Source organism: Lissotriton helveticus, chromosome 3_2, assembly GCF_964261635.1.
Source record: "Lissotriton helveticus chromosome 3_2, aLisHel1.1, whole genome shotgun sequence".
Lineage (NCBI taxonomy): Eukaryota > Metazoa > Chordata > Amphibia > Caudata > Salamandridae > Lissotriton > Lissotriton helveticus.
In genome coordinates, this window is record NC_136062.1 from 390,988,781 (window position 1) to 391,013,667 (window position 24,887).

The 24,887-nt window shown below is 44.6% G+C and overlaps 1 protein-coding gene across 1 annotated transcript in view; it reads left to right on the top strand.

The window, feature by feature from the left end:
* The first annotated feature begins 5,286 nt into the window (after positions 1-5,286).
* The window catches only part of LOC144826026 (uncharacterized), a 658,919-nt gene continuing 639,318 nt past the window's right edge, over positions 5,287-24,887 (top strand). Inside the window, exon 1 of the mRNA XM_078684302.1 lies at positions 5,287-5,504. The gene's annotated coding sequence lies outside the window, so the exon portion shown is untranslated. The remainder of the gene's footprint in view (positions 5,505-24,887) is intronic.

Genomic DNA, 24,887 nt, shown 5'->3' on the forward strand with positions numbered 1-24,887 from the left:
TTTTCCTTAATACTAGTGGTATATAATATCTGTTACTGAATGTTTACTGATTATGCGATGCATGCTCTGCTGCCTCCAGCGAGATATTGGTTACTGTACTCTTGAATTGTCATTGACTATTGTTGAAACATACCATGTAGCACTTGTAAATTGTGGATTTCTGAACATATTTGTACTACTGGATTTACTCATTGTTTGTTACTGCTGAAACAACCAATAAAACTTATTGAACATAAAAAAAAAAAAAAAAGAAATTAAGGATTGGTTGAAAATGATCACAACCTTAAAATGCACCCCCACTCTAGTTGATTCGGCGAAATCTCTTGGAATCACACTGGACGAGAACCTAGACATGAAAGCTAACATCAAAGCAATGGCAAAAAGCGCCCGTTTCCATCTGAACTACCTAAGAAAAATGAAATCCTTTTTAACTGAGGCGGACCTAAAACTTGCAGTGCAATCACTGGTTATCTCGAGGATTGAATATGGTTGTACAACGTTAGCAGGACTACCCAAAATTTCCACAGCACCATTAAAAGCACGCCTCAATGCAGCAGCAAGACTTGTCACAGGAACGAGGAAATTTGACCATATCTCCCCGCACATGAAAGCGTTAAATTGGCTACCGTACGAAGCTAGAATACAGCTAAAAATGGCATGTATTACCCACAAAGCAATCCATTACAACACACCTAGATACCTTGCCCAGAAAATTGAATTATCGGGAGGAAACAGACCTGCCAGTAGAGCCAAAGAACTGATGCTGAGACCAGCCATCTTCAAGAAGAAAAAAACCTACGATAGAGCATTTTCAGGTGCGACCCCCAGAATCTGGAACTCTCTCTCCCCAAACATTAGAAAAATTACAAACACTGCAACATTTAAGAGAGAAACGAAGATATTTCTCATGAGTATGTTCCTTCCATAGAAAAGACAATTCATCACGTAAGCCTGGACATACAGGTGACTAAGTTATAAATATACGGGAAGTAAATAGGAAATCACCAACTCTATGTTTGATACCAGAGGGCGACGCAATGCTAAATCTGGATCTATAAAGCATAGAGGACTAAGGAAGTCATGAAAAACAATTTTATACGGAAGACCTCGTACAGCATATATAATATAATTAATCCCTAACCTACCTCAGAACATTTATCATGTACTGTACCTTCATCTATTTATATCTTACTCTATCTTCCTTATCTATACTGTCTTTTCGTATATTATATAAGACGTGTTGCGAATCTAATTATTGTTTTTGTTATGTTATGCGCTCTGATACCCAAGGGTCTTGTTCGCGCTACAGAAAACTTTTCAATAAATAAATAATAAATAAACTGTATTTATCCACATTTTATTTTGCTGCAGGCAAAAACAGAAGATGCAGCTAGTATTTTTCCACATTTATTTCAATAGGCAATGCACGCTTGGTTGTCATAGGTTTTTGATAGATTTATGTAGATGGTAAATGGGTAACTGCTTTTAACAAAGATCCTTTTGTTACTTGCAGTTAATAAATTGCAGTCCTCCTAATGTAACCCTCACTGTCTTATGCAACACTTCATATACATTGATTTACACACATATATGATTTATTGGCAAGCGCTCTGACACCTTGCATTATGATGAGTAGGTCTATAGCACTATTAAAGAAATAAATCCAATAGCATAATTTAAATTGTTGTTAGTGTAAATACTGGGACAAACCAACACATCTAACATTCTTGCAGTGCCTTTATATGTCTTTGCTCCAGTGACTGAACTTAGTCAAATGCAGGCCTCTCTTAAGTACCTGTGAAGTGACAAGCTAGGCGCATTTGTTTTCCCTCAATTGCTTTTAGGGATGCGTCTTCCTCCTCACCGGCCCCACCCCCCTTAGCTTCCAGCCAGGATACTTAACCAAAGTATCCTGTTGGCCCATTGCTGTCAACCTTTGTTATGAGCTCAGCTGAAATTTGATAAGCCCTCTCCCCGTCCTGCACTGGGACAGGCTTGTCTTCTCCTGGCATACAGCAGCAAAGGTAAACATATTTATTAGCATTTTCCTGTTTCTATATTTAAATACAGACGAGAGAAAAATATTTTGCCTTCTGTATTTATATGCAAAAATCCATTTAAGCGGAAAACGGGAGCCTTAATAATATTATACCCACTCAAGCTGGATTAAAGGTTGGGTTATCCTTATCTAAAATGGCGTATGTAATCTCACGATACCTCCCTTGACATGAACAGGATTTGAACTTTGCCCACCATTTCAGTGTATATAGATGCCAGTGTGAAATGCAAACTTTTCCTGTTATATTCCATATAGGTACCTTATATAGGGGCAGGTAACATTAAAAGTCAGTTGTAAGCACTTTCACAGCTGACTTTTAAAGGGCCTTTTGGGAATCTACCTTTGTCCCTGGTGCCAATGACGTACTCTCCGTCCGCAGCCTCTCTCTCCCCCCCGCAGCCTCTTTTCACCCTGAGCCTCTTGACTGCCTCAGGATGACCTCTCTCCACCGGAGCCTCTTCACTGCCTGAGTACGTCCTCTCCTCTCCACCGGGACGCAGCAGCCTATTCTTGGAAACGGAGCAGCCTCATCCTGGGAAGCAGCTTGCACTTCAACTTAGCCCACAGCCCCTTTATTTTGATTGGATAATACAGGAATCGTGGTTTGAAGCGTTCAGATCTCACGCCTCCAAAGGGAGAAAAAAATAAGAAGTACGATTGTACATTCGAAGAGACATGGCAAAAAGAATTTCCATTTATTTTGAAATCCATCAATGGGCAAGGCAGTGCATTTTGTAAAATTTGTGCGTCAGATTTCAGCATTACCCATGGTGGCAGTATTGATGTATTAAAACATGTCAATACACCAAAACACAAAAATAGTGAACTGTCACAGACTCAAACTAGAAAAATGACCGATTGGGTTGGAGGCCGGGCAGCAGAGGATATTGATGAAAAGGAGATAAAAGCTGAGGTTTTGTTTCTTGGCTTCCTAATAGAACATAACATACCCTTAGCAGTCTCTGATCACGCCGGTTCACTTTTCAAATTAATATTTCCAGATTCAAACATAGCTGCAAAATTCTCCTGTGGAAGGACAAAAGCCAGTCACGTAGTTAATGGAACTATTGCCCCATACAGTATTCATGAGCTAAAAAAGGCTCTAGAGAAGAAAACTTGGTTTGGCCTAGCAACTCACGGAAGAAATTATGGAAATGATAAATATCTTCCTATTTTAGTACGCCATGAAGATCGAAATACTGAGCACATAGTTACATTGTTGCTTGATATGCCTTCTATTGTTGCAGGAGATGCCCAGACCTTGTTTGACACATGCAACCATGTTAACAGAGAAAAAATTCTCAATTGGGACAAATGTGCAACATATTCCTCTGATGATACGAATTGCATGAATGGTAAGCACAACAGTCTACTCAGTAGAATCAGGAGTGAACAAAAAAAGCCACATACTCAGGCCTCTCTCTAGTAGGTCTTAGAACTCTATCAAAATATTTCTAAGGAAGTGTATTTTACATAAGATATGATACACTGATGAATATCATTCTGCTCAGTGCTCTAAGAGTTTGAAACACATTGTTGCTTGAATATGTTCATTTCTGAAACCTTAATAAAATGTTATTGCAAACAAATTGTTGCTTTCGTGTCCTTGATTTTGATGACAGAAGAAGAAATAGAGCCAGAAGTGTAGTACACCTACTCCTTTTATTATATAGATTCCTCTTCATCCCATTTGTTCTTCTACATTTGGGGGAGCTTGTCTCCACCCAAGCTGTCCTGTGTTTATCCTGCAGTGGAATTCCCTTTGTCACCCATGCTACCAGTCTTTCCTGATCCCCACACATGTATAGTGTTCAATGCCATGCCTGGTTTGGTGATGGCAGGCAAACTTTCTCTATTGTGTGTTAATAATCGCTCATGGCAGAGGTTTAATAAGTAAACCTCCCAGGTTCGCACATCCATTGAGAATGATGATTTCTCTGATTGCATTATATTGTGAATTAGGCTCTAAATTGCCTCCCAGCATTTGACTTTATAGGTTCTTGTTCAATGTTGAATATGTATTTTAGTATCGGAGCTTGTTCCGCCTTTTCGTGATTGCCTGTTTAACTGTTGATTGCTATGCACACATCTCTTAGCTCTGACGAATACCAGGCATTAGCTGTGGTATTGTTGTGTTTCTCCCTCAGGTACCATAGAGTTCTGATGCTTTGATGAATCGGACTGTGCTGGTAGTCTACCCTGGCTGTTAAAATTGCAGGTTCCATAAGCAGATTTGGGTCCAGATGTACGACCACAGGATTTAGTTTCTTGCGAACTGCAGTCAATTGCGATTCACAATTTGCAAGTCGTTAAATGCCATGTACAACAGTGTCTGAGACATCTACATAACCACATGCCCTTTACTCTTCACAGTCAAAAAGGAGGTGAGCATTGGTCTAGACAAATTTGCTTGGAAATGCACCATTTGCCCAGTCATTTTTCAAATTTTTCTCTGGGGAAAACCCCCCCAAACCTCCCTTGGGTCGTACGGATTCGTGCGCTGCACACGCTCACCTCGGTGTGCTCCACCACTAATTTTACGCCTCACCATTTTACGCCTCACCACTTTTAGATGTCACGAGCCACCACTGCCATTTACTGTTATGACTGACCTGTTTCTCATTACACGTTATTCAGGTTGTTGCACACACGCATATTTCTCAGTTATCATAGTTGAAATGTTGACATGTATGAGTTATTCCAGTTCAGTTAGAAGAGAATAAGATGGTAAATATGATAATAAGTAGCCGCACCAGGAGCAGCCTCCCTGCTGCTCAGCCTGCACACACCAACTGACACTCAGCACATCACCAGGCACCCATGCATTCCATGACATTACAGAGGATTCCAACACTCATCTTGGCTGAGCAGTAGGGAAGATGTAACTGAGGTAAAGGAGATACGAGCAATTAAGTCACAACACAAAGTTCTCCGAAAGTTAGACACTCAATTACAACAGTGATTTACGTATACTTTGAAATTACAGTATAAAAGTCATTGTATATTTTATTTACACCCTAAAATAACGAATGAGTGAATTCCATGTAACAAGAACTATTTGAAATTTTCAGGCGTCAGAGCTGCATCTCATTGCTGCATTCAACCATGGCTGCCGCGTTAGCTAATCACGTAATGTGTGCAACGACCTGGAGGCCTGCACTGTAAGTTAAAAATGGCCACTCCCTTTTGTCCATACGTCGTGAACTTGCGCTGCGTGATGACGACACACTCAGCTGTTCTCTCTTCGTGCTTGTTGTCAGATACTAGAGCAAGATGGCCGCGGGTTAAGTTTGACGAGCTGAGCCCCGAGCGGAGGGACCGGCAGACAAAAAATATATAAAAACAATAAAAATCAATGGAAACGTAGAGGACTGTCAGCATCTGTCCCTTTCCCCGAATGAAGAGTGTGAGAAGGGGCGCTACAAACACCCCTGCACTTGACCAGGTAAGGGGAGGAGGTGAGATGTGAAGGGGGAGGGGCTTTGGGAAAGGGCCGCTGTGGCTTCGCTCTGGCGACTGGTACTCGACAAGTGAGTGACTGTCATTGACGTGGAATCCGCAACCTGATCGGAGATGCACCTGATTGCCAAAGTGATTTCTAGTGACCCATCAATATGCAGCAGTGTAAATAATTGTCTCTAAAGCATGCCGATGTGGCAGAACAGCCCAGCATTTACGAAAAGTAAATACTAATTGCTGCTCCCTCTGGAACAACTCATTATAGCAGCAGAATTGCCCCCAAAATACCGATCACTGTTGAAAAAATGTTTCTGCTCTAAAAAAAGGACCCATTGCCTCCACCCCCTTCCCCCCATCAGTTCTCTCCCCTTCCAGTTGTTCCACACAACTAGTGCACGCTCTCAGATTTTAGTTTGATAAAGCCATTGTTATACATTTAAAGCGATCCATACTCGTCTAAAACAGTCATGGCTAAGTGTTGTCCCAGCTAAAACGTTGAAATGTAGCCCTGACTCATTTTATTTTAAATAAATTCATTTTATTTTTGGCACATTCTCTTAGTAAAACAAAAAGTGGGAAAGAGTCTCTGGTATATTACATCGTTCGGTAGGGATGCCTTTAAGATTATATCAATTGGGAATGCAGTATGGAATTTCTTCGGAGACCCAAGGGCGAAAATGAAGTCGGGCACCAAAACGTCATGCAAACACCCCAATGAGCTTTTATTGGCACCCAACTACGCTCCATCAGACCTCCATTTGGGCTTCTGACAGCACTTCATTGAGATTCTGCAGACGCTGGTATCAGCTCATCCAGCCACCAGCGTGAATTCGTCCCAGCTCTCTCCTACGCTCCCTGCAGGCACTCATAGGGGTGTACACAAGCAAATCAGAGAGCCACGCATCTGCAATGACCTAGATGAATTTCTGAGTGCAATTTGGCTGTGACGGCAGGCTCGGAAATGAAGTATACTCTCCTCCCCATGTTTCTTTATTCTACTCTTGTATTTTGTTACTTTTTCCCCACTCTTCTGCTTCTCCACTATAATGTCATCATTCTTAAGTTTTGCAATTTACATCATTGTCTCTCGTCATTCCTCCCACTGCATTAAACCAGGTTTGTTCTGCACCCCTCACTTGCCACCTCATGATGCCTTGTATCAAGCTGTTTTCCCACCACCTTATCTTTCGCATTACATATTTAATTACCCGTCCATATTTTCGACCTATGATATCTTTTCTACGACCATTGGCTCATGGATATATTTTCCCTTTCCCCTCCTTCTTCTGTCGCGCTATCCCTTTATGGTATCTCCCATACATGCTTTCTTGCTTTGTCCAGTCTTTCACTTTTTGTTTTTCCGTTCTTTGTCTTGTGAGTATTCAGCTATTTTTACAGGTTTACATTTTCTAGTTTTCAACTTTCTTTCTTTTACAATACCTTTATCCATCCCCCATATACACTTTCTTCACTGTTCCCTTTTTTGTTTTTCCCTTCCTTGTCTCTCTTGGCTCCTTTCTTTCTTTCTTTTAACTTTATCACACATTTGCTCCTGCTATCTCTGTCATAACCTATCAGACTCTGCCTCCCTCTTTTATCTTATTTACTCTTCCCCCACTCTTTTGTGAGAAGTTACTGTTAAGTATGAATGTGTCCTTTCTTTTCATTGCATTTATATCACTTACACAACTTAGTAGTTACTACTCTGTGTGATCAGACTAAAACGTCTTATGTACCGTTACTTTACACTGTCTACAACGTTTCTTCTCAAAATATTATGGCAGCTCAGCAAATATATAAATCTTTTAGGTACCCCCTAATCGCTCCTTCTCACCAGTCTTCTCTGCTGTGGATGCATATATGAGGGACTGAGTGTATCTGCCATATGACTACGCTAAAGGGGAGCTGTTATTTTCGGACTCTGTTGCTGTACTTTAGTGCAGAATAGCCTTGCCCATCCCTTTTTACTATCGCTGTGCGTGGTGCTGCTTCGCACTTTGTCCCGTGCAGTAATTTCTGTCACTTGCTTCTCATGGCTCTGGCATTTACCTTTAACTATCAGTGTGCCAAGCATTCTTTTTTGCACCAAACTCGCCCTTGTTGTGATGACCTTACCTCACTGTGCCGAAATAGCCTTCCTTTTCTGAGCATTAATTTGCTTGTCCCCGAATTCAGTGTTTGAAATTGCTCAGTATTGATCTAAAGTACCCCTTTGAGATTTACATTTTTCGATCTGTCGATAAAGCGCATTTTCCTTGTACTGCTATTGTTCTGTCAAATCTACATTTTCCTACTTGTCCTGTATGGCAACATCACTTTGTTTTATGTCAGAGTCCCCTATATATTTTCCAATGATGAATACTACCTCTCATTATTCTAAAAAATAACCCCCTTATGTTGAAATCCTCATTGTGTGAATTTCCATTGTCTGTGTCACAATATCTCTAAAGGTGTCCAAAGTATCTCCTCGTAGTAGAGGCCAAACATGACTCAATGTTGCAGGGTAAAACTCTTTGAAAGTAGGCAAGGAATATTTTCGGAGTGAGGACCCCCCATTTCTACAGCACTATATAGTTTGAGCTGCTTCTAAGTGTTGGCGATCACTAGGCTGATTAGTTTGAAATTTAAGGTGAACAGGAAGTCCTTTTGGGGCCACGAAGAGCTAAATGTCTTCTACCCACCATAGAGGCAGATTTTGAGCTCCACCGGCAGCAAGAGATCCCTCGATCTAAGATTAGAGAGTTGCAATATAATTGTATTTTGTTAATTTAGAAATAGAAACTCATTTAATATAAGGCATAGAAGTTACATGATTCAGTAACGTGCACGTACGGACAGGTGACACCTTTTTTATGAATCCAATAAAAGAAACCCCAAACAGCGTCCCAAAACACTCCCCATTGGCTGTTGCCAATTATGTTCTTATAGGGTATTTTAAAATTTGTCTTCACGATTTAGTCCAACAGTAGAATTTAATTGCATTACATAGCTAGATTTTTATGTTTCCCCCTTCGATCTGCAACCTTCAAGATACATTTAGTACAGGTGGTACTGTCAGTCAGCCTATTCAAATGTATAATCTGCGGCGTTGCCCAGAGTGGAATGTAGCCTTTTGCAACACATACATACCCTTCAGTTCTTTCCTGATCACTAACGCGTATCTTTGGTCTTTTAGGAGATTAGCAACATGCCATGCAGTTTTAATGAGCTTGTACCAGTTCGGATAGCAGTGGCGTAGTTGCTCCTTTGTTTTACTGACCTCGGTTATTTTCAGTAGGCTGGGTGGCTTAAACATCTCCTGTGATCTGCAGATCACGAGCTTGAATTCCAGCATGGCCTTGTTTCCTACCTAGTCTGGTAAATTAAGTACCTTTCATTGGGTAAAAAGATATCTGCTTTACAACATTTAGAAATAACTGAATTACTGTGTTAAACTGACTTAAAATACGTCTTCACCCAAGTAAAGCGCCCCACAGATTTTACCTGAACGACCTCTTTCTCTGACCACAGTTTTTGTGATCGAAGTCTTGTAATCAGGACATATTTTCTAAAACGAAGCAACTACTTTTAGTTCCGATGTGTAGGATTGTCATATTTTCTGCGGAGATATTTTTGCTTGGAATTTCGCAAGCACAGCCAGTTTTTTTACCCCGGCTCAGAGAAGCCAGTGTAGTCCACACCCTGTTCCTGGCGGCTGTACTGGACAGACGAGCTGCTGAGGTGGTGTGCTGTAATGAGTGACGCATCTTATGTAAACATTTCCTTACTGGGATAGTGTCACGAGAATTGCACTGAGCCTGGAAATACTTAGTAAAATTTGGGCTATTCTGTAGTTTTTGCTGTTTTTGACGTGGCATTGTAGAGAGCTATGTATTGGTGAACAATGTTTTTGAGAAGATGTTTTTTTTTTAGGATATTTCATGAAGCATAACTATTCACACTAATAAATGTTTTTTTGGTGTGCCATAAAGGGTACTGTGCACCTAACGCAGATCCGAATGATTGTGGGCTATTGTTCATAAACTATCAAAACTCAGAGAAATAATGGATTTCTCCTTTTTAATGTTGGAAAAAGTAAGCGAGATGTGCTTCTCCTAAACTGAAGCTCTCATGTTGTGACAGGATGCAGTCGTCTACTCACGTAAGGAATTTCAGACTTTGAACTGAGTAATTGTAGAGTTTTAATTTTCCATTGCAGACTAAGTCTGTCTCACGGTGGAACAATAATTAAAACGTTGGTGCCATCTGAACGGGCAACCTTTTTAGGTAGGGCTTAGATCTTGGCGAGAAAAGTTCTCTTCGGGGCCTCTTGGCAAAGTTTGAAATTCCTCCTACCTTTTGTATACACATTATCTTTAGATTGACACAGCCAGCAAACCTCTCCATAAAGAAATGTAATCAGTACAGTTAATCAGTATTTGCTTATTTACTACAGTCTTGTAAGATATAAAATCTGGAACTCTATTCCGCCCTCCCCCCACATCAGAACTATCCCATCTTTTTCAAAATTCAAAGGTCAGCTCAAAAACCTTTTCCTAGATCGTTCCCTAGCGAAGGGACAGAAGCAACAAAAGCGCTGATAACGCTACTCCTTGGAAGAGGAGCTCTGCCTAAGACTATGCCACTCATTGAAGGCATTCCAAGTCTTTATTGCCCCTTGGTTACATAATCTGCTAAAACTCTCCGTCCATGTTTTTTTTCTTTTCTTGCTATTATTGTATTTTGTGATCTTTTGCAGAACAACTGTTGTAAAGCGCTCCGATACCCTCGGGTCCGGCCAGTGCTATATAACATTTCGGAATAAATAAATACATTTCAGCAATGCTCCTCTGAGTTTATGTAACTCATGCTCATTCATGTGAGAAATTACTGATATGAAACCCAGTCTTGTGGTATTTATTTTTCACAAGTATCCATAGTTCTTCATAATTTGTGGTATTTATCTACATCTGTTTTTTGGTCGATTTTAAAGTACCTTCATTTTATTTCCCCGTTTATTTAAATGATAAATGTACACACTGCTTCAATGTTTGTAGGTTGTTTGTTAGTGTGCTGTGTGACCATATACAATAAAACTGTACTCTCAACTGACTCATACAGCTATTTTTAGTATTAATTTAATATTGGCACGGTGCTCATCTGTATTACCTAATAAGTTGTTGTAATTGGTATTGGTTTCTCCTTTTTTAAGAAAATGTTAGTTTCTATTTTTGAATGTGTGTATCAAAGGTTATTTTATGCTGATAGGAGGTCTGCCACTTTGTCACAAGGATGTTGTCATCAGTGATGTCATTTGAGATGTCATCAGTGATGTCATGAGTGATGTCACTGACCATGTCATGAGTGATTGTAATATGTGACGTCATCAGCAGTGCATTGCACGCGCAAGTTATAGTGAGTCCAACTAACTATAACGTGGGAATTTCGCGAGTAAAATTTCCACCTAACTATAACTGGTGTGAAACCTATGGTTTTTTCAGTGAATTTAATAGGTTTTTTAAATGCTAATTCCTAACTATAACTGGTGTGAAACCTATGGTTTTTCCAGTGAATATATATATATATATATATATATATATATATATATATATATATATATATATATATATATATATATATATATATATATATATTCTATGGCAAAATGAAACCCCTCATTTTGTTCCTTTTCAAATTAAATGTATTAAGTGTTACCACTTTATTCCAATCAAGATGACTTCAGGTGTGCCATACTTTTGTCATAAGTAAGACTGTTAGCGTTCTAGTTGTTCTTTAGAACACTCTGGGATATTCTGTCATTGGGCTATAGTTGGGCTACATCTGGCTGATATTTGGGCTACATTTAGGCTCTTTTGTCTCTGGTGGCCATCTTGGGAGACTGCATATCAGAATTTTTTTAATGAAATATAAGAGGATTTGAGAAGTCACTCAAAATGTGCTCTAATTTTTCTTTCTTCAGCACTAATCATAATTTCTATGGCAAAATGAACCCCCTCATTTTTTATCTCGGCCCCCGCTTGACGGATCCCCCCGAAACTTTCAGGGAAGGAGCGCAGCGCAGCGAGGCAAAGTTAAGGAAAATTACAGGCAGATCCCTTATTCGGCGCCAAAGTTATTCCCAATAGAATGCTGCGGATTTCCTATGGAAAACAATCCTAACTATAACTACCTACTGGCGACCGCCAGTAGGTAAAATATATATATATATATATATATATCTCTTCAGCCAGCTTTCTTCATTCATTGGTCTGCTGGTGTGCCATTCATTTTTCTTCTGTCTGCCCACTTCAGCCTCTTGATAACTTCACTCTGAGTGACTGCATTTTGCTCTTTCACAAGGAGAACATCCCCACATATTCTCGTTCCCTTTTTTGTGTATGTGTCTGTTTTTAATTTATTACTTTGCTGTCGCCTTAGTATTGAGAGTCTATGACAGCAGAACTCTTTTTACCAGATGCCAGCTCTGGCCACATTACACTGCTTTAGCAGTTCCTGTCTCCTGTCAATGCTGTTGTAAATTTCTTTTGGAAATGTTGTTTGTTTATCTGACTTTCTCAGATAATTGAGGACACTCCGAAAGAAATTTGTGGCACTAGTAACAATTTTTTATTCCTTCTTTCTTCCTATATTGTACCTTTCTTTCGTTCTTTCTTTCCGCTTTCCTTCTTTCCTTCCACTCAGCCTTTTTTCTTTCATTCCTGTTGTCTTTCTTTCTTTCTGATTTTCTTTCTTTCTGATTTTCTTGCTTTCCACTTTTACTTTCATTCCTGCTTAATTTCTTTCTTTCCTTTTTTCATTCTTTCATTCCTGCTTTTTCTTCCTTCCTTTCCCTTTTTCATTCCTGCTTTTTATTTCTTCCTTTCCCTTTTTCATTCTTTCATTTTTTCCTGCTTTTTCTTCCTTTCTTTCCTTTTTAGGTCTCGCTGAGCCAGCACATGCGCTGCTCTCCGAGATATTTAGTAAACAAGCTTTTGAAAGTGCTTCCAGAGGCTTTTGGTGGCCTCAAGCTTGTGTGCACACGAGCGTGCATGCGCGCAACCGCTGTCGGTCTCTCACACAACTCCCTCTTCTCCCCCTCCCCCATGACAGATCGCTTCTCGTGGCCGCCGCGCTTGATCGCAATCACTTTCACTTTCGTGGCCGCACGCCATGTCACTTTCACGGGTGCGCGGCCAATGCTTGTTACCCTAGTCGCGAGTATTTCCGTGTTTCGGATCTCCCGCCTCCCATCAACTACTTTGGGGCCCTGAGCAGCCCATATTTCTGTAATAACCCTAATTAGAATTGTTTATTTTATCACGCTTAGTAGCACATTTCTCTCCTCACGTGAGTTATCCAGCTGTTTTTCCCAGCGTGAATCTCGCATCTCAATCTGGCGTGGTCATCGATATCAGGCCATGCTTTAGAAAACTTTTAATTCTCAAATTGAGGGAGCACGTGGATTTACAACTACTTTCCCCTCACAATTAGTGTTCCCAGTAAAGTCTCTAAGCTCCACTGCTTGCCTCCTTTATCAGTTCAGCCCCACAGGGGTTCAGATCTTTCGGTGTGCGACGAAGGTTACCTCCGTCCACACTGCACCCAGGATCAGCTTTGTCCCGTAAGTAGTTGGCAGTCATCCCTTAATTCAGGACCAGGCTCACCTCCAGTGCCCCTTCTGCACGCCACAGGCAGGTCTCCAGGCCACAGGTGCTGGCCCTCAGCGCACATTGCTCCCAGCCGGTACAACTTTCAGTCACTGCAGCCGGAAGGGGGTGCACGCCCCCTTCCAGGCACTGTATTGCCAGTGCCGTAGGGAGTCAGGTCGAACTCTATATATATCCTAGCAGGCGCAATTTTAAAGTCCCGCGCCTGCTGGCACAAACGCCTTGCTTCGTCTGCGCCCTGTTTCTTGCCGCCCTGCCTTCCCCGCTGTCACTCGCATATCAGGGGGCATCCATGCAAGCCTCCACTCTTATCGAGGTGCCAGGATGCACGGCGATAATGAGCAGAGAGCTCACCGCTGCAGCTATCTTTCTGCACAGCAGGACACGCCCCTCTTCTGCTGGTGCCTTCTCACTCAATCTCTAACAGCCATCTCTTCCCTTCCAAGTGTCTGCCCCTCTAGTTGGATAAAGAAGTTCTTTTTATAGCACTATCTCCACAACAAGCTTACAGGATTTGGGAGAAAAAAAGTGCACCTACTTAACATTGCAATAGGGTGTTCAGAAAGAGACATGGTAGACACGATAAATCGCAGAATTGCGAACAAAGACCAATCATTATTCTTTGAGAGAGGTTCCAGGGACAAACAATTTTTTACTCCTTGTTTCAGTCTTTAAAGAAATGTCTCAAAACGTAGGAGACAGGTTCCGAGAGGGGACGCATTCTACACTTTTGAGCTATAAAATACTCTGGAAGGTGCATCAAGGAGTATATGCTGGTCCAGGACATCTTGACAGAGCAGGAAGAAGAGGGCACAGATCAGGTTCTGCCCCTTATTTCAAAGTTAATAAGGCCACTGTTGAGACTTCAGGAATGGTTGAAAGTAATCCGTGTATGGGCACCCTCAATTTATTCAGGCTATCCCTAAGAACTAGAGATCATGCCAACATTTCAACAAGCATTGGCATAGCCCAGTGGTTCCCAAACTTTTTTGACCTGTGGCTCCCTTGACCTAACCGGCAGTTGGCCGTGGCTCCCCACCATTTTTTTACCGGTGGGTGGGTGGTGGGTATGTACTTCCTGTTGTCTTCCTTAAAGTAATTGGGACGCAATTAAGGTATTATAATGGTTGGAATGCTTGAATTATTAATCTCATCTTTCACTTTACTCATCTATCCATCCTTTTGTCCATAAAACCCCCATTCACTCACTCATCAATCCTTACATCCACCCTTTCACTCAACCATCCATTCACCATTTCACTCATCAATTCATCCATCCACCCATTTACTTGCCCATCATCTACCCTTTCATTCATCCATCCATCCATCCTTTCACACACCCATCCACCAATTTACTCGCTCATCAGCTGCCCTTTCACTCATCCATCCATCCTGTCACACACCCATCCACCCTTTTACCCATCCATCCACCCTTCCACCCATACATCCATCTATTTACCTTTTCCCTCATCCATACTTCCATTCATTCGCTCATCCATCCTTTCTTTCATTATCTATCTATTCCCCCTTTCATTCATCCATTCATCCTTTCAGTAATCCATTCAGACATTCCTTCACTTATTTACTCACCCACCTTTTCACATGAGCTGAGCCTTTGTCTGCAGAGTTGCAAACAGAAGAGGCCTATCAAGAACGAACTAAAGCAAGGGGTGAGGGTTCACTATACTCCTGCACATAGGCAGACTGAAAACGTAGAAGTCATGAGTCACACATGATGCACAGTGCCAGGATGTGAGGTGACTGTAACATGGTGGTGTTTCCAGGGCTTTAAGTGGTGTAAAAAAAACTGGGGGGGTCTCTTCAAAGGGGGTAATTAAGAGCGTAGTTTAAAATATCTACGGTAAAAATCTGAGCTTAGCATAGTGTTGTGCCTGACTTGTATTATGTTGTTTCTGTCATTGCATCCAGATATATAATACAACAAGTATCATTACACCAACAACAAGCCAGGACTATTGGCTTTGTCAATGGTTGCTAGTTCAGTAAAATAAAAAAGCAGCAACCATGGCTTTGTTGAATCTAATATTGAAAATACTTCAGTTCTAAAATGACGAGACAGAGAAAGAACGATAGCCCGTTCTTTTTATTAACTTGTTTTTCATGCTACTTTAAACTAAGTGTTCTCTAACGTTGCAGCTTGGGCGTTTTACTTTTTTTTCTAACAGATTGCCCTGCTGTATCCTTAGCAAGGAGGAGGCCTCTACATGCTGCCACACTCCAGACTGCCCCATTGTCACTCTGTATGTGGCAATCAGCCCCATACAGAATTTCAATGGGCGGGAGGGGCTGCTCTTATGCCCCAGGAGGAGTACGAGGCGGCTCCATCAGGGGGTGTGAGGCCTCTCACAGGGAGCAGCGCTGCTCCCTGAGAGGGCCAAAATTACAGGACGGTTGATCACCCTAGACTGTGCGCGGCGCCCCTGGCACGTCATTACGGCTTACCGGGGTGCCGCGGCGCACAGTTTGGGAACCATGGGCATAGCCAATAGGTCTCGCTTTTGGGACCTTATAAGTATTTCGTTAGCCAGCACAATATCCTTGGTGCAACAACATCAACTGTTGCATGGCACTTTTAAGGTCCAAGGGGTACTTTTAAGGTCCAAAAGCGAGAATTATTGGCTATGCCAATGCTTGTTTCATTCTTTCATTTCTGCTTTGCCTTAGTAGGGTGGGGAACACAGGCTTCCTATCAGCAAAGTGCTTCCCACATGCTCTCTGCTTACACAAGGCCACCAATAGTGCCTCACTTTGTGCTAAGGTAATGTGATAGGGCACCACATGCCCTGGGAGATCACTGGTGCCCACACACATCAGGAAGCATGCTTATCCAAGCACGCGGGAACCTGGCATACACAGAGGCATTCTTTTCAGCAGGCCAGCACAACGAGGCAAGGAATCCTATGGCGGTTCCCTGCCAGCTGAGCAATCCTCTGGCCCCCAAGTTCCACTCAGTGTCTTCTAAAAAATCATAGAGTCACAGCCCCTTTACTTTTAGTGCCAATGCCTTTCTTCTAGGGGCACTTCAAACAGTATTGAAGTGCACAACACCCCCATTCACATTTTCAGTCCTGGCCCCAGACACACAACAGGGGGGTGGGCCCAGCATTGTGGGTGGTAGGCACAGCCCGATTCAGGTGCAGGTGCTACTCCTCTAAGCACTCCAAATGCAGACCAGTTCTGTTCAGGTGAAAGGGAAGACTCCTCCCGCTACTCTAAATTCATCCAAGGTCTATTCAGCGTAGCACTGAGTTACCCAGGAAAGGCAGGACACACCTCAACCTCCCCTAGGACTGACTGTTGTGAATGCATATCCCCTTTCTCCTGTAAGTCAGAAACAGACGATCAATACACTTCCATGCAGGGGACAAAGACACATAAGTACACAGAAATGCCCACTTCTAAAAGTGGCATTTCTAAAATAGGAATAAGCAGGATTTATCACTGCTATTCCAAACATACCAAACATGGTCACGCCACCCCTCTCATGTCAGGAGTTACCACTGAAGCACATATCCGGAAATCCCAATGCAAACCTATGAGGGGGTGCCTCACAACAGTGAGAAATCAAATAGCCTGTTTGTCACCAGAACATGCCACACAGTTAAGGCACATGTCCTACCTTTTACCTACACCGCACCCTGCCCATAGGGCTAGCTTGAGCCTACCTTAGGAGTGACGTATATATAGTAAAAGGAGAGTTTGGACGTGGCAACCACTTACCATGCCACGTCACTGCAGCAGTAAACTGCTCGCGCAGGCCCTGCAGTGGCAGAGGCCTGAGACCGGTATGAAAGGCTACTTCGGTGGGTGGCGTAAGCAGCGCTGCAAGCCCACCAGTGTCTTTTAATTTACAGACCTTGGGTATATGGGATATGCAGGAAAGTAGGATCTGCTTCTTATGGTTACCCACACTTTTTGCTAGATGTGATGCTGTTTTTGACTAGTCGGACTGGGATCCTGCGAATCAGGACCCCAGTCTATCTTGGGTACATTGGATACTGGGGTACTTGGGTACATTGGATACTGGGGTACCCTTGTCAGTCCCTATTATATGGTATCCAGGGCATAGGTACCCCGGAGATCTTCCATAGGCTGATGCATGTATTAAGCCACCCATGAGAGACCATGCAAAATGGAACTACAGGCCTGCCATTGCAGCTTGTGTAAGTTGGTGCATGCACCACCTACTAAAGATATAAGTTTACTATATCGAAATGTCACTGCACTTAAAACGTATATCACCCCTGTAGCAATCCTTTTCAATCCTGAAGTCAGGGTGCTTGGTTATAAGTGAGAGGGTGCCCCTGCATGAGTAGGACACCCATGCAGCCTACGGAGTCCATTCTTCCGGGTTATCAGTGAAGCAGCCATATACTGTATAGAGCGTATTTAAGCGATGACCAACTTGAAAACGGCTGAAACTAATCCGATCATTTTTGGTATCAAGCATGTTAGAATCATACCCCCACACCGTAAACGGTGTGTAAGGTATGATACCAAGCCCTGGCAGAGCCCTCCGTTAAGCTCTCAGTGTTCCAGTTGCTAACCTTTCTAGCTCCAGACAGCACAAAATGCTGCTGACTAGAGACACACATCCTGCCCTTCTGCTGCTGAGCCAAGCTGGAGCAGAGGAAGGTGGAACAGTAGGGATCCTTTCATAGGGAGGTGTGACCACCTCCCAGACTGGATTTATTGTATTTGGACTGGCTGGGTGCGCTTGCCAGAGCCTGAAAGTCTGAATGAGGGGCACTTCTGGTGTCTTTGTGCAGTCCAGTTCAAACCAGTTCTTGGAGCCGTTGGCTCCCGCTCTGGCGCGAAACTGGACAAAGGACATGAGAGTAACCTCCCAACTGTCCAGACCCTCCCCGCGGAGGGTCCCCTAAATCTTCCTTACCTTTCCCTAGGTTACTTAAGGGCTTACCTGGGTGTAGGTCCCTAGATTTGTCGTGGGATAAGATTCAGCACTGAAACCACTGCACTTCTGTTGTCTGGGCACTCTGGACTACGTTTGAGCCTGACTACGTCCCCCTTTCAGTCTGCTGCATTGTCTGTGCCCATGCACCATGCAGGACCTGTGGAGCATCATAGACGCTTGAAGGAATGTCCCTTGAAGAGAAGGATTCATTCTCAGGCACCTCAACACTGCTGACCGGTCTGCTAATCCCGAGCTCCTGCGGACTCCTAAGGGTTCGACAATACAGGTGGGGGTTTTCTGCGCCTCTCGTGGCCTAGCCTCTCACAGAGTTGAGGCCAGAATCCCTTGTGGGGGCTGTATTAATCCGAACCCCTGTGCATTGTGTACTCTTGAAAGTGCAAAGGCTTGTTGGCAACTTTGCGACAAGTGCATTGGGCTCTAAGTAGCCCGAAACTCTGGCAACTTCTTCCACCAAGATCTTCAGCTACACTGCCTCATGGGCATCGTGGCCTGCTCCTTTTGGTGAGCTGCCAGAGGTCCTCTTGCGACTCCTGTTCCTCTGGCCTGTCTATTTGAGGGTCACCTTTGTTTTCCTTGGGCTCCCCTGATTGTTTGGGGGCCTGTCCTGACTCCGCTGCTTATGGTGAGTCTTCTGGACCTTGCTGGTCCCAACCGTGCACCTACTTGACTTCTTGCATAGCTTGTTGGTGCTCCAGCCGGACACTGACCCCTCAGCACTCAACATCCTTCGTGGGACAGCTCGTATCCAGGTCCTGGTCTTCCTCAGCATCGCCTGGTCCTCACAGCTGCTGAGTCAAGGTCACTGTCATCTTTCCTGAAGCACCCAACACCAGAGAGCATTCGTCTTCCAAGTCTCCTGGTCACTTCCCTCTGCTTTCAGGTACTCCTCTTCAAGAATCCACGTTTGGATTCCCACGGCCACTTTTTCCTCTTCCAGCAGTGGTACTTTCTTGAAGTCCTCCATTGGGTTCAACAGCGGTTTCCAACACCACTTCACCCCTATGCACCTGGTGTAGGTAATGTGGATACTAATGTATCCACGGGTGGGGTGGCTCTCCCAACCTTCTAACTCCCAAGGGGTTTCTTCAAGGTCCGTTGGGAAGGGTCCCTAAGCTTCAAAAATCCAACTGCGAATTGCACATAGAATTGTACAGAGCACGCGGTCGTGTACTCACACTGCACACGCTTTCCGTGGGGTACTAATCTACTTACCGTGGGTGGTTCTGTGGGTCCCTATCGTTCCTACGTCCTCTTGACATTGACATCATCCTGACTCGAGTTGTGGTTCTTATACCACTTTCTTAATATATGGTCTGTTCCCTTCCTGGGGTCCACTGTGTATTTCCTGCTATTTACTGCATTTCTAACTGAAGTATTGTGTGAATTGTGTTTATCTCCGTGTTGGAGATACTTGAACATACTAGAAAATATTGTAGAATAGACACATATTTTTATAAATACTTGGTGTTGTTCTTTTTCACTTAATCTATACTAAAAGATTGCAATCTGGTAAAACAAGCTTCTTTACACTCCTTCTGGACTAAGCCTGAAGGCTGCTCTCCACAGTTACCACATAGAGAGCGTTCTAAGGAAGTCTAAGACCTCATAAATCACTATAAGGGTTGTCTGTACTGGTGCAAGGTGTCCACTTACATAAGTGTACATCATATACCAGGTCAGCTTCTCACAGGATACCAATGTACAGTGGACTTACAGGTAAATTAAATATTGCAAACAGGAGTAGACCTATGTTATTAAGTTTAAAAGAGAGAGCCCTGGGGGGGGGGAGTGGCTTGGACAGCCAACATGGCGGACGCAGCCTAACGAGGCTCCGTCGTCCATGCCACCATTTCAGCAAAATCCGCCTAAATCCTTGACGGCACCGGGCTAATCGGGCAACCTGGAAGCCAGAAAGAACAGACGCCTGGTACGGAGCAGAGAGGCGCCGGCTCACGACCTGCGCGTCATGGGCTGCGGCCGACTGGAGTGTGGCGTGCATCTGGGCCTGCTTGTGGCTGGTGCCCGCCACGCGCACGCATCCCTGAATCGGCGGGAGGCCCAGAGGATGGGGGGGCTAATTGAGCCCCCTGATGGTGAGGTGGGGCCACGAGACATCGGTGCCGTGGGTTAGACTCCCTAATCCCGAACTTGCTCCAACGTACGGTGGGCCTGTTGTGGGAGCGGGCCTGTCCTGTTGCAGGCGCAATAACGTTGGGGGCTCTGAGCCGCACATACTCCGCATCGTGCCACCCTCTTCTGGACTAGGCCGCCCTGCGCCATATGGCACAATGGGCCTGGGGCCCAAGTGATTCCACGAACGCTCCAGCGGGCCCGGGGCAGGGAGCGACATGCGGCAGCGCGGCTCCCGGCCTAGTACGACTATGCTGCGGCTCACACACGCCAGTCAGTATCCGTCTGCCCCAGGATGCGAGGTCCATGCCCAGTGGTAGTGTGCCCCAGGGCCCCTCTCACATGAAATTGGGCAGTAGTATATTCAGGAGAGAGGAAAGCGAATGCCCTATTTGCACACCTGCGGTAGCCGGGCAATAAGGAGGCGAGACCGGGCCCGTGGGGCTCGCGGGGTGCTTCCCGGACCCACGCATCAGCTACAACTCCTCCTTCAAGCGCCCTGGCTGAGATCCGCGGTGGAGACCATACAGCGACAAGGGATGCGATTGACCCCCTAGACCGGGCGCATCAAGCTCAGTGAGAGAGCGGAGCCTCGTGTGGCCCTGTGGGGAAGCGATACCCGTACGGTACCCCAGTGACAACGGCTCATCTGAGGCACAAAGACCCTGTAGGAACGAGTGGCGGGCCGGGAGTCCCGCTACTCTGGTTCCGTTTGGTGGCCTACTTGGCTGGCCGACTTGCGCTGCGGAAGCGGCCAGGCTTGGCTCTGTGCGGATTGTGGTCCGGGGCAAGCCAGAATCCGTGAGGCGCGGACTGCGGTACCGTCCCCTGATGGGAGTGAGGGGGGGCTCATGGTGACATCCCACGGATTTGACCAGATGAACCACAATATTTCCTAGAAGTGAGAGCCTTGTTGCCCAGAGACCAGGAAGCCCTCCCCCTGACTAACATGAACAAAGACAAGCAGGGGGGCGTGGGCTCCAAACAGAGCACCCTAGACCACTGTACTATGACCTCCGGTCGGGGGTACAGGTGGCTCGATACCTGATAACATGAAGGTTCTGGGGGCAATTATGAAGGCAAGGATTGCCCTTGACGCAAAGTTTGTTGATGTGGGGACCGAGCTCTCCTTTCTGAGGCAGGACCTCCGGAAGGCTGTAGACTGCTTCACTGAGGCAGAAACACACGTCTCAACGGTTGAAGATCATGTAACGACCCTGCCGAAGAAGGTTAACAAACTCACGCAGGAGCTGGCCTCTCGGGTGGAAGATGCGGAGGGCCGCTCTATACGTAACAATCTGCGCTTTGTCGACTTTCGGGAGGGCTGCGAGGGCTCCTTCATGGACCGGTACATCACACATTGGCTCAAAACCCTCCTGCCTGAGGACATATTCTCTACCTGCTTTGTCGTGGAAAGGCCCCCCCCAAACCCCCCCCCCCGGCGACAGGCTGAGACCGGTGATAAGCAGGTGGCTGAACTATGCTGACCGGGGCGCCATATTACAGTTTGCTAGGACTCACAAAGACAACTGTTCGATTTGCGCCATATTATGATCTTCCCCTATTACACTTTGTGGGTTCAACAGCAACGCCAGTCCTTCATGGCGGCCAAGCGCAACCTTAGAGACCGCAACATGCAATATATGCTACTGTACCCGGCAAGAATGCGCGTCGCCTACAATTCTAAATCCTACTTTTTTGACACACCAGAGGCAGTCTTTGCTTGAACGGATGAGATGACCCACCATAGACCACACACTCAGCCACCATTAGAATCGGATTCCTCTCAGACCTCACAGAGGAAAAGGCTGAAGAGGAACACTTCCAAAATAAAGGCATGGAGCCAGAGCCAACTGGCGCTCCTCGACACCGGGGGAACAATCCTAACATTGGCTATAGATATCACCCTACTGGCTTTGGCCGAAAATAGTTTGTTATCCTGCTGAAATACACTGCTCCGTTTGAACACTAAGCTGGCGTGGATACCCAGCCACAGGAACGTCATGCCCCTAGACATTCATGTTAATGTTCCATGGGAAGTTTGGGTACGATTGGAGAAGGTTCCTTAGCCCCCCCCGGGGGCTTTGGTGTTCCTACGCCGTTACAGATGCTCCTCCTTTGTGACAGTATCGGGGAGGGGGGACGGGATATTCCTGAGGTTTCACTATATCACTGTTATAGTTATAAGTGCACAGATATCACGCAATGCCCTCACAACACCAGCCAACAAGATTGCTCACTTAGACTGTAGTTGACCTCACAGATATGCTCTCCCCGACTCAGGGAATTTACCATAGTTTCCTGGAATGTCAGAGGACTGCTAAACAAAATTAAACAAAATTAAGCGGGGTGCCGTCCATCGTCAAGCCAAGCGATAAGAGACCGACATCCTTCTCCTACAGGAGACTCACCTACTAGGTAATAAAGCTTCCTACCTGTCTCGCCAGATTCGGATTCCATACAATACACCACTCCGGGTTCACTAGGGGATCCTGGGGCACTGCCATCCTTATACACCGCCGCATCCCTTTTGTCCGCGCCAAGAACTGGCTATATCCTGGGGGATGTTACACCATTGTGTTGGGCATACTGCACGGGGAACAAGTTTACTTAGGCAGCATATATGCTCCCCGAAATACTTTTATCTACAAAATTACACAACTGTGGAGAGAACTCCCCGAGGGCCAGACGTTGCTGGATGGGGACTGGAAGGATGTTATGAAGCCCATGGACAGGCAACGTGATCCCGGACAGGAACCCCAGATAGGTAGAACCAAATTGCACCTCCTGGCCACTACACGGGGCTGGTCCGACACATGACGCGAAACTCATATCTCTCTGAGCAGGGATACACATATATGTCCGCCGTACATGGATCGCGGTCCCGACTAGACTACGTATTCACACCACACAGCTACATCCATCGGATTTCCCATATCTCTCACCTACCCAGGATGTAATTTGATGACTGCCCAGTCCTATTCAAACTCAGAATCAGCTCTCATAAACCCCCTTTCAGGTGGGGGATGTCATCATGGCACCTTCGTGACTCAGATTATCAGGAGACCCTGGCCTGCGCAGTATCGGACTATCTCGCGTCCAACATGGCCTCTGCCCCATCCAAGATTGTTCTGTGGTAAGCCTTAAAACCTACGATCCGTGGGGTAGATATAAGTTTCGTGCGGGTGAAAAACGCATAGCACAGTTGGTCGCACTGGAAAGTCACCAGAGGAGCCTAGAAGCTCAGCTTATCACTAACTTTAGCTCATCCCTCCAGCGCAATCTCCTTCTGTCCTAACAGAGCATACCAAGCTGCACAACCTTTTCCCAGTATGAATCCAATGAATTAAATTCAACCATGTTTTAAACTTCTTTTTTTCTCCAACTTTTTATACACCTGTTTCTCTTCTCTTTTTTGGACGCTTCCTTCAATTCATTTTATCCATGCCAATTACTTTCACATGTTTAAAACAAACTCCAGAGCACAGGTTGGTTCCACATGTCATAATATTTATTAAAAACCTAATGCATTTCGGAAAGCTACGTTCCCTTCGTCAGGGGCATCTAAAATGTAACATAAACAAAACGATTTTAAGTCCATCATCATTCCTTTTATAATTATAATATGTTTTTACCGATCACCAGACTTTTTTTGTTACTCCCAAATACATAGAGGAATAATAAATAGTGCAATCAATTTATGTGTGTTTCAATATCTAATTATAAACAGATTCTTTGGTTTCAAAAGTATTTTTACACTGGAGAATACTGCTTCCATGTCCATTTCCCCATTAGAACTGTTGCTAAATTTCCTATGTAACCCATTTTTCTTATTAGTTTGTTTTAAACAAGTGAAAGTAATTGGCATGGATAAAATGAATTGAAGTTAGAGTCAAAAAAAGAGAAGAGAAACTGTTGTATAAATAGTTGGGGGAAAAAGAAGATTTAAAACATGGTTGAATTTAATTTATTGGATTCATACTGGGAAAAGGTTGTGCAGCTTGGTGGCACCAAGGATGGTTTCTCCATAGATTTGTTTGAATGCAGCTCAAGAGGCAATCGCAGAACAAATTTGCACGCCATGAAAGTAGAATCAGTTTAGACTTGGTTAAATACATAAAAGAACAAAACCGTAGAATAAAAGAGGTGTGCATCTCACCACTCTCAATTTCACTAACAGCATACAGCAATACCAGACTAATGAAGCAGAGGAAATCTGGCTAGCTACACAACACGGCTCAATGGGGGGACAAATCCAGTAAAATATTCCACCGATCATGCCAGGCTGAAAAGTCTCCCGCAAACGTACCAACACTTCGAGGGGTAGACGGAACCCTGTGCTTGTCTCTCTCCTTAGGCGGTGTCCAGGGAGTTCGTGCAGTACTTCTCTACACTTTACACACAACAGTAACAGCTAGCGGAGGCCCTGATCGCTGAATTTCTCAGACATCCCCCCTTGTACGCACCCAGAGCATATGCAGGATCAGCTTGATGCCCCTATTACAGTGGATGGCTCAGTGCAGCACTTACCAATATACGCCTGGGATGGGCCCCTGGACCTAATGGTTTCCCTGCTGAATTCCTCAGGCAACATATGAGCACATTAGGCCCACACTTACTGGCAGCAATACACAAT